Raw genomic sequence first — 10,291 nt, 5'->3', positions numbered from 1 at the left:
ACCCTAGGATCTGAAATATGGCTGCTGCAGCCAGCCCAGGTACTGGTGCCACCCTCTCCTATCCCACTCAGGCCAATTTGTCATTTACCAGAGCACACATGCAGGGGCATGCTTGGGGACATGTAGCAGCAGCACAAATACATACCACTGCTATTCCTGCTCATCGGGACATGACCCACATTATTATTATTATTATTATTATTATTATTATTATTATTAAATAATTAATTAAATGGTGTTTCTCAACTTTTGATACCTGGGTATACTTTTTTTCTTGAGTTAAAATTGGCAGTATGCTTCACTCTTTTACCTGAAAAGGGGGTGGGTGGTGTGTGTGTGTGTGTGTGTGTGTGTGTGTGTGCGCGCGCGCGCACATGCACACATTTTTTTCAAAATATATAACATATTTAATAACTCTGATGGAGAGAATCATATCAAGTGCTGAGATGGAAAAAAATGTGACTCCAGATACATTTTCCTTTAAGCAAAAGATTAGTCTCTATATCAGTGGTTCTCATGTTTTTTAGCCTCAAGCTCTTCCCCCCTTCCCCCCATAATATTCCTGAATTTTACAGCACCTAAATGAAAATCATTCAGCTGGATCTTTTCTGAATTTAGTTCTCGAAGCTGGTCTATATTTCAGAGGGCAGGAGAAGCCCCCACTACTGATGCTGTTCCTGCAGGGTCTCATACAGAGGCAACTGCTCCCACAACCCCTCCTGCTGTAGCAATATGGGAGGAGTGGAAGAGATGAGCCAGATGGCAAAGTGAAGCTCTGTCTGCATCCACCCACTAGTTCACTTGCAGTAAAGTGCATTGCTGGAGACATGGTGGAAGCTGGCAAATGACCACCTAGAGGTGGGAAAGGCATCAGAAGTAGCAGAGGTCTCTAGAGAAATAGCCACAGGTGCTGCTGAGTAGCTGGGGTAGATGCTGGATGCTAGGTGGAGGAGGAAAGTATTTACCTCCTCACACAGGGGGATCTTTGGGGATCACTGAGTTAATAAATCCAGGTAGTCTCAACAGCCAAATAAACCGTCTGATTTTTGGTGCAGCTTATATCAACCACCCATTGATTTTGTCTCCTAAAATTTTCAAGGTATGGAAAGTTTAAACACAGACTACTAAAAAGATTCTGCAACCCCATTTTCTTTCCAGGTGATTTACTTTATGACCATAATTGGCTGTTCTGTGGTGCACAGGATTAGGCTGAACCTCTGTACAGTCATGAATTTCACCCTGATAGACTAGAGTCAAGAAAAATTACTCTTAAAGGCTCTTACAGGAGAACAGCCTTCTGCTGATCCTTAAAAGAAGCTTTTAAGGCACTCTCAGATGCTGTACATTACTGAATATTATTCTATCAAATTATTTGATCCACTTCCACAAAGGAAGAATATAGAACATGAATAAGTCATAGTCAATCCTAACAATTTTACTTCAGTGCATTCATAGCTGTAATCCACCTGCTTCTTATCTATTTATGCATCATTTATGTGCTATTTCAGTCACTTTAGGGAATTACAGCTTTATTACTGCATTCGTATTCTACCTCTGGAAAATATGATGTGTTTTAATTTGTGCAAAACCTATTAGTATATAGTTTTCTATTTTGAGTTCCCTTTCTTTGTTAGTCACAGTAAGGAATTACTGTGGCAGAAAACTAAAGCAATCTGGATTTGTTTTATAATAAATTGTATCAGATTGTGCCCAGAGGCCTAGGTAGGAAGAGTTTGTTCAATAATAAGGTCAGTTCATTAAACATCAGACCATTTTGTTCTCTCCCAGAGCTCACATGTTGATTTCACATGCAATAGTAACATTTGCTTCTATATATAAGCATGTTCCTGTAAGGCATTTAATGAAAGATTTTATATACCACAAGCCATCCACAAAACCAAACAAGACCACAGTCTCTCTGAAAAATTAACCAATGTGATGACATTTACTTGTGAATTATTAAATGCCATCTGCTAAACTGAGGAGGAGAAAGCAGAAGGGAAAATAGAACAAAGTTGATCATTTTTGCCCCTGCGTAACATGGACACTGCAAGATTCATGGCTCAGCCTGCCACCATAGTCCAACCTCCTCACCCTCACTTCTGAGCTCTCTGGGTCCTGTCCCCCCATGGTTATCTTACTTACCATGACCTGATTTTGTAAGTTTGTAGAGAGGCTGCTCCAGAAGGCAGATGCAGGGTTTGGGGTAGATCTCTGTTTGAACTCAAGGCTTTCCAGGCCTCAGTTCACTTTTACTCTGACTGGGTCCCATGACCCAGAATCCATTGCACCAGAATCCTAGGTTCCCAGGCTCCAATTCAGCCCTCTGTGGGTTTTGGGCCACTTTGTCCTTAGGTATGCTCCCTTTGCAGGCACGGGGTTTACACTCCCTCTCAGTCTTGTGGCTAGACATTGAGTTCTCCGACATGCCACAGTCCTCCCTGTTGCAATGCATTTGGGCTCCTGCCCTCACACAGTACCCCAGGGCACTGGCCCCCTAAGAGTGCTCTAAACTGAGTGCCTCTGCTGTACCCCAGTGGCCTGCAGTCTGCACCTTACAGCCACTTCAGTCCTCTGCTTCAGCCATAATCCAAAGTATGAACATCCACTCCTAAACACCTAGTTTGCCAAACACAAGATCCCTTGTTGAGGTTAATTCCCACCCTGGGTTAACACAAATGCAAATGATGTGAAGTACTTATCTCATGTTGCTTGCAACGTAGGGTCTCTTCTTGCCTTCTGTGGCATACAGTCCTTGCCTTCAGCCTGTCCTTACCTTGAAGCTATCCAGACTGGCTCTCCCCTGAAGCTCTTCCTCCAGCAATTCCTATGGCGAGACTGCCTCTTCTGGACTAAGCCCTGGGCTTTTGAAACTCTCCCTGGGTCACCGGACCTTCTATTTCCATGCCAGGCCTGAAATCATTACCTACACCTGATGGTGGGTAGCCATCTTATTGAGATCCCTTTTACCCTTAAGACTAGCCAATGGGCCCTGGGCTCCCTCCTCCTTATCAGTAATGGAGCAGGGGGACCATTCTACCCTTGTCCCCTTTTCTGGGCTCATAGTCTTGGGGCCTTTGTCAGTCCTCCTTCTTGCTCTTCCTTGAAAATAAGTCACCATTACTGTGCTGCTTCCCTAGGCAGCATTCTATAACAAAGTTGTATGGTTGTAAACTTAGGCACCAATGAGTTAACCATGAATTGTCTGCTTTCATCCACTGTAGTCATTGTAGAGGTTCATGGTCAGTCACTACTGTAAGCTGTCTTTCCAATAGATAGTATCAGGAGTTCTCTATTGCCCACTTTATAACTAGACATTCTATGCTTGTTCAAGGGAGTGCAACTTGTGACTAATATATGCTACAAGGTGTTCCCTCTCATTTTCCCTATGACCGTGTTGGATGCATCTGTTTGTAGTAGGAAATGCTTTCTGAAGTCGAGTGCATGTACTGCTGGCTGTGAGTATGATATGATCTTGACTCTACAGAAGGCTTCAGCTGCTTCCCTGGTCCACCATACCTTGGTCAGTTCTCTCAGAGGAGCCTTGAGTTCTAAGAAAATACGCACTAGTTGTCAGTAGTAGTTCAACAGGCACAAAAAGAATTTCACCTTACTCTTTGTATGCAGCATAGGATAGTCCTTTAAGGCTTCCACTCTGTCTGCTAGGAGTTTAATTTTCCCCTTCCCTACCAGGAAACCAAGGTACTGTGTTTCTCTTTGGCCCAGGACACACTTCTTCAGGTTGGCTGTCCAGCCCATCTTCCTCAGTTTATTCAGGATGCTCCTGAGGGCCCTCAGGTTCTCATCCCACCCCTATGTGAACATTATCAGATTATCACATTAATGTAGGCTGCTCTTTACTCCCAGTGGGGGGGCGTGGAGGCGAGGGGCAAAACGTGGTCTATCTGTCTCTGGAAAGTGGCTATAAACTTGTGTAGTCTGAAAGGCATCCACACAAATTCATATAGGCCCGAGGGGGTGGCAAAGGCTGTCCTTTCCTGGGACCGATGCTCAAGGGGAATCTGCCAGTACCCTTTGGCAGAGGACGAAGAACTGACACTGCTGCTAAGACCCATTTTCCTGTTGGCCAGGGAACAGCAGACCTGCTTTGTCTTCTTATTCCACCTGTCTTTTTTGCTGATGGGAAATCTTTAACTTGGCCTGAAGAATCCTGAACTCCTCAGTCTTTAACTTTGGACTACTCTACATAGGATTGTCAGCTAAAATTTGATTCTACCATAAAAGCCAGAGTGCAGCACCATTCCTGGTAGTCTGTATGGCAGAAGACCCCCTCTTTTCTGTGGGCAGAACCACACCTCTCTTCAAATCAACAGAGGCTTGTGTTGCTACTTTTCAAGAGACAATATGTGGTGGAGACATGCCTGTGTCTTCTGCAGCTACCATGGTTCCTTCAACAGCTCTGCCTACCCAGAATACAGTTGTGTGGATCTGCACTGAGCTATGAGGAGCCACAGGTACATAGACGCTCTGCTAGCTTCCCTCCAGTTATTTATTTTTGCTGTCAGAAGTTCATCAGATGCAGCCTAATACAGACAATATCTTAGTAACACTTCACACAGTCCATAGGTAAAGCTGGAGTAAAGATATTTACTTATGAACTAGATAGAGCATAGTGAGTAGAAGTCTTTTTTGACTTATTTAAGGGCTATGTTACACTTTGACCTTACAACATGCTAATGGCACTTAAAACACAAGTGTCCATGTGTTAATGAGGGACAACTGGTGGTAAGTACTCTCTGAGCACTTCAAATTTATGCTCTTTTGAGTGAGGGTTAACTCTGGGTCATACTACCCAACTTGTTTTACAGTAATATGTGTCTTCTTAAGGAAATAAAACTTGAGTAACTTGCAGTTCTCCAGGATCCCACGATGCACCTTTCCCACCCTCCCCACTCCTGCTCTATGGCCAACTGTCCACTCTTCTAAACTCTACTGTCCAAGCCAACACCCCCACCCACCTACATTGGGTATGACCCCAGCCCAAATGGCTCCACACTCCCCAACCAATTCCAAGGTGATCAGAGACTGCAGAAGACTCTATCCAGTTGCATTATAGATAGGCACAGGAGGAACACCAGTTCACAAATGGTTGGCATAGACCTAATAAAGGGGCACTTGAAGGGGCTGGATGTGTTTAAGTCAGCAGGCCCTGATGATGTTCATTCAAGGGTGCTGAAGGAATTGGCCAGTGTCATAGCAGAGCCACTGGCACAGCTGTTTGAGCACTCAGGGTGTTCAGGTCAAGTTCCAGAGGACTGGAAAAGGGTATGGTCCCTATTTTCAAGAAAGGGAGGAAGGATGATCTAGGCAATTAGAGGCTGGTTAGTCTCACCTGTATCCTTGGGAAAACCTTTGAAAAAATTATCAAGGATCACATCTGTGGAAGCCAAGCAGGAAAAAATAATGCTCAAGGGCAACCAGCACAGATTCATAGCAGGTAGATCTTGCCTGACTAACTTTGTTTCTTTTTATGACTAGGTCACAAAATACTTAGATGAAGAAGTTGAGGTCGATGTTATCTACTTGGATTTTAAGAAGGCCTTCAATACAGTATTTCCTCCTAGTCTCATAAGCAAACGGAGTAGCTGTGACATAGATAATTACGCAGTGAAGTGGGTGGCTTTCTGTGGGTGGCTTGCATAGGTTCCTGGCTGTATTACAGGACCTTCACATTATCCAAAAGGTGCACAGCCCCACTAAGGGTAATGCCTTGCTGGACCTGGTCCTGGCCACTGGGGATGACCTGGTGAGGGGACTGCAGGTCCTTCATCACCTGGACAATAGCAATCATCACCTGCTGGAATTCTCTATCTGGCGCAGGGTGTCCAGGGTTTATAGAAAGACTAAAGCCCTTGAGTTCAGAAGGGCCAACTCCAATGAGCTTCAGAAATTAGTGGGGGAGGCACTGAGGGCCCAGAAGGTATAGGAGATGGGAGTCCATAAGGGGTAGTTGTACCTTAAGGGGGCGATCCTCCAGGCCCAGAGGGTAACAGTCCCTGAGACAAGCAAGGGGGGTAAGAGTGCTCATAAACCCCCATGGCTCAGCAAGGGCATTCAGGAATGTCTGAGGACTAATAGGGTGGTGCACAACCAGTGGAAGGGAGAGGCTATCTCCAAGGAGTAATACTCCTCCTCGGCCCGTGAGTGTAGGAGGGCTGTTCGGAGATGGAACTCAGGCTAGTATCTAGGATTAAGGACAATAAAAAAGTCCTTTTTCAAGTACATTGGGAGCAAGAAGAGTGCACCAGGCAATGTAGGGCCCCTGCAAGACTCAAATGGTAACCTTGTGGCAATGCCAGATGAGAAAGCCGATATTTTTAACAGTTTCTTTGCCTCTCTTTTCTTGAACAGGGACCAGGACATCACTCCTGTCTCAGGTAGGGACAATCTCAGGGATAGCTCTGTCAGGCCTTGGGTCAGCGCAGATGTAGTTAGGGATCTTCTGGAAGGGCTGGACATTTTTAAATCTGCAGGTCCAGATGCCCTCCACCCAAGGGTGTTAAGCTGGCAGGGGTCATCGTGGAGCCCTTGGTCTGGCTGTATGAGCATTCATGGTCATCTGGCCAGGTGCCAGGGGATTGGAAACTAGCTAATGTGGTCCCTATTTTTAAGAAAGGGAGGAAGAAGGACCCAAGTAACTATAGGCCTGTAAGCCTCACCTTGATCCTTGGGAAGATCTTGGAGAAAATCATCGGGGAGCACATCTGTGGGGGAGATCATGCTCAGGGACAATCAGCAGGGGAGATCATGCTCAGGGGCAACCAGCATGGGTTTATCAAAGGCAGGTCCTGCCTGACCAGCCTGAGTGCCTTTTATGACCAGATAACTAAATCCTTGGATGATGGTGTCGCTGTGGACGTAGTCTTTCTAGACTTTAAGAAGGCCTTTAACACTGTCTCTCACCCCATTCTCATTAATAAATTAAGCAACTGTGGCATTGATGCCTACACAGTTGGATGGGTAAAAAACTGGCTGATGGGGCACACCCAGAGAGTAGTGGTGGATGGGTCATACTCAACCTGGCAAGATGTGAGCAGTGGGGTACCCCAGCGCTCAGTCCTTGGACCCGCATTGTTTAACATCTTCATCAGTGACTTGGATGAGGGGGTTGAAAGCGCATTGTCCAAGTTTGCTGATGACACTAAAATGTGGAGTGAGGTGGGCACACTTGAAGGGAGAGAGAGGCTGCAACTAGATTTAGACAGACTACAAAAGTGGGCAGATGAGAATAGGATGGGATTCATTGTAGATAAATGCAGGGTGTTGCACCTGGGGAGAAGGATTCCACAGCATACATACAATCTGTGGAGCTCCCCTCTTGAAAGCACAGAGGCAGAAAGGGATCTTGGAGTCATTATTGACTCCAAGATGAACATGAGCTGCCAATGCCAGACCGCAGCCAGCAAGGCCAGCCATACCTTGTCATGCATCCAAAGATGCATCTCAAGCCAATCCAGAGAGGTAATGCTCCCCCTCTACACAACATTGGTGAGGTCGCAGTTGGAGTACTGTGTCCAGTACTGGGCACCGCACTTTAAAAGGGATGTGACCAGCTTGGAGAGGGTTCAGAGGACGGCCACCCACTTTGTGAGAGGGCAGCAGGACAGGCCCTATGAGGAGAGACTGAGGGACCTGAACCTGTTCAGCCTTGGCAAGAGGAGGCTGAGGGCGGACCTGGTGCCTGCCTACAAACTCATCAGGGGAGATCATCAGCAAACAGGAAGAGCCCTATTCTCCCCAGCACCACCTGGGGTGATGAGGAACAATGGTAATAAGCTGATGGAGAACAGGTTTTAGTTAGAGATCAGGAGGCAATATTTTATGGTTAGGGTGGCCAGAATCTGGAACCAACTTTCTAGGAAAGTGGTCCTCACCCCTACCTTGGGTAAATTCAAAAAGAGATTAGCTGATCACCTGTCTTGGGTCTTGTGAACCCAGCATTCATTCCAGCCTGTGGCAAGGGATCAGGCTAGATGATCTGTTCAGGTCCCTCCTGACCCTAGCTACTATGAAACTATGAAACTGGCTTAAGGGTCATGCCCAGAGAGTAGTGATGGACAAGTCAGCATCGACCTGGAAAGATGTGGGCAATGGGGTCCACCAAGGCTCAGTCCTTAGATCTGTGCTATTCTGTGTCTTCCTCAGCAACTTGGATGAGGGCATCAAGAGCAGTCTGTCCAAATTCCTGGATGACACAAAATTATAGCATAAAGTTAACACACTATTGGGAAGGGCTCAAATCCATACAGATCTGGACAGGTTGGAAAAGTGGGCAGAAAAGAATAGGATGCAATTCAACAAAGACAAGTGCAAAGTGCTGTATCTAGGAAGAAGGAATCACCAACGCACCTATAGGTTAAGGGATGACTTTCTCAGCAGCACAGTGGCAGAAAGGAATCATGGAATCATAGTTGATTCCAAGATAAATATAAGCCATGAATGTGACAAAGTGATCAGTAAAACTAACTGCACTCTATCATGCATTAGCAGGTGCATCACAAACAGGTCCAGGGAAGTGATACTTCCCTTCTATGTGGAATTGGTCAGGCTGCAGTTGTGATACTGCTTCCAGCTCTGGGTGCCACACTTCAAGAGGGATGTGGAAAACTTTAAGAGGGTCCAGAGGAAGGCCACTCATAGGGTTAGGGTCCTGCAGTTAAGCCTCTATGAGACGAGACTGAGGGACCTGGATCTCTTCAGCCAGAAAGGCTGCAGAGGGATGAAGTGGCAGGTGGGCCACAGGCCAAGAGGCCCACCTGTCCCCTCCCCCAGCCACTTTTCCTGCTGTAGTGGTAGGGATTCAAGACAATCCCCAGGTACTTAGATTCTAAATATGGACATTTATAATTTTGTTATACTTTCCCGGTATAGAATCTAAGTCTTACATTCAGGGTCATCTTGCATTTGAGTGCATGAATTTTAATAATAGTACCATAAAATGTGGTATATAGTCTTGCACACATACTATGTTAAAGAAAGGGATTGTGCATTATGCTTTATAAGTATTTTTATTATTAGGTAATTGTATTTCATGTATTAGTGCTAGTTAATTTCATACAGTTAAAGTCCTTGGCTTGGTTTGCATCCTCAACTCTAATTCTAGGGAATACGAGTCACAATAATAACGTTTTTCTTTCTCAACCCCACTTGCACACGCATATGCACCCATGTAAGTGTGCAAGTGAGAGAAACACACACATCAACCCTGTAGAATGTATTTCTATACTTTTAATATAAACTTAAATGATCAAAAGAAAGACCATTAGCTATTCCATTAAAATGAAAATTAACAAAGCCACAGTACATTCAATTACAAATTTTAACTGCTAGAGGGAAAGGAGAGCTTGTTTACTGAGACTATCACTAACATTTTTTTTCTAATCGAATTTCCTGAACTAAAGTAGCCATCATTTTTGTGCAATATGCCAGTGGCATTTTATATAATAAAAAAGGGGCCACTCTCTTTTTTTACTGAATTACTGATTTCAATGTTTTCTGATGTAGATGACATTAGTGCTCAGGACTGTTCTTTTTTATTTTGCATTGTAACATTTTGTAATCTTATGCCAACATTATTAATAACTGGAGAACAAGACAGTAAAAGTTATTCTTAAACCAGCACATATTTTACTGATCAAAAACCTTGCTAATGAGGATAGTATGAAAGAGATCATGCAGTCAGGTGAGCTTATCACATATGTCAAGTCAATTCAAGAGGTTTTTCTCCCTTATCTCTGTCATGACTTAAACTGCCCTTGCCCACAGCAGAAATAAGGCTGTCAAACTCTGTTTTCAAATTTATCATCTGAAAGTCCTTTTTTTAGGACACCCAAAAGTTATCTATATAGAATTAATTACCTAAACACATAGATTTTTGCTTTATCTGCATTCTGAACAGATTGGGACCAAGCTGAAATGGTGTCATTCTGACCTGTCTCAGTTGATTCACCACAGTGTTCACTGAAAACAATTGACTTTTTTCCCCTTTTTCTCTCTCTCCAAAAACAATCTGCTTGGCTGTAAAAATGTCAGCTGTTTTGAAATCAATCATTAAAACTGACAAGGAAAAAGATTTAAAAAATATAAATGATGCTACTAGAGGAAATAAATATATAAGTATAAAAATAAATGAACAAATATTAGAAAACATTAGTAAAATAGGCTTATTTTTTGTCAGGCTTATTTTTTCAGTCAAGCTATCTGTTCAGAAAAGAAGCCTAAGATTTCTAGTCATATAGTTTCATAGTTTCTAGGGTTGGAAGGGACCTGA

This window comes from Gavialis gangeticus, unplaced genomic scaffold (genome assembly GCF_001723915.1).
Source record: "Gavialis gangeticus isolate Ggan-Ray unplaced genomic scaffold, GavGan_comp1, whole genome shotgun sequence".
In the NCBI taxonomy this organism is placed as follows: Eukaryota; Metazoa; Chordata; order Crocodylia; family Gavialidae; genus Gavialis; species Gavialis gangeticus.
Note: the sequence above shows the minus strand (reverse complement) of the source record.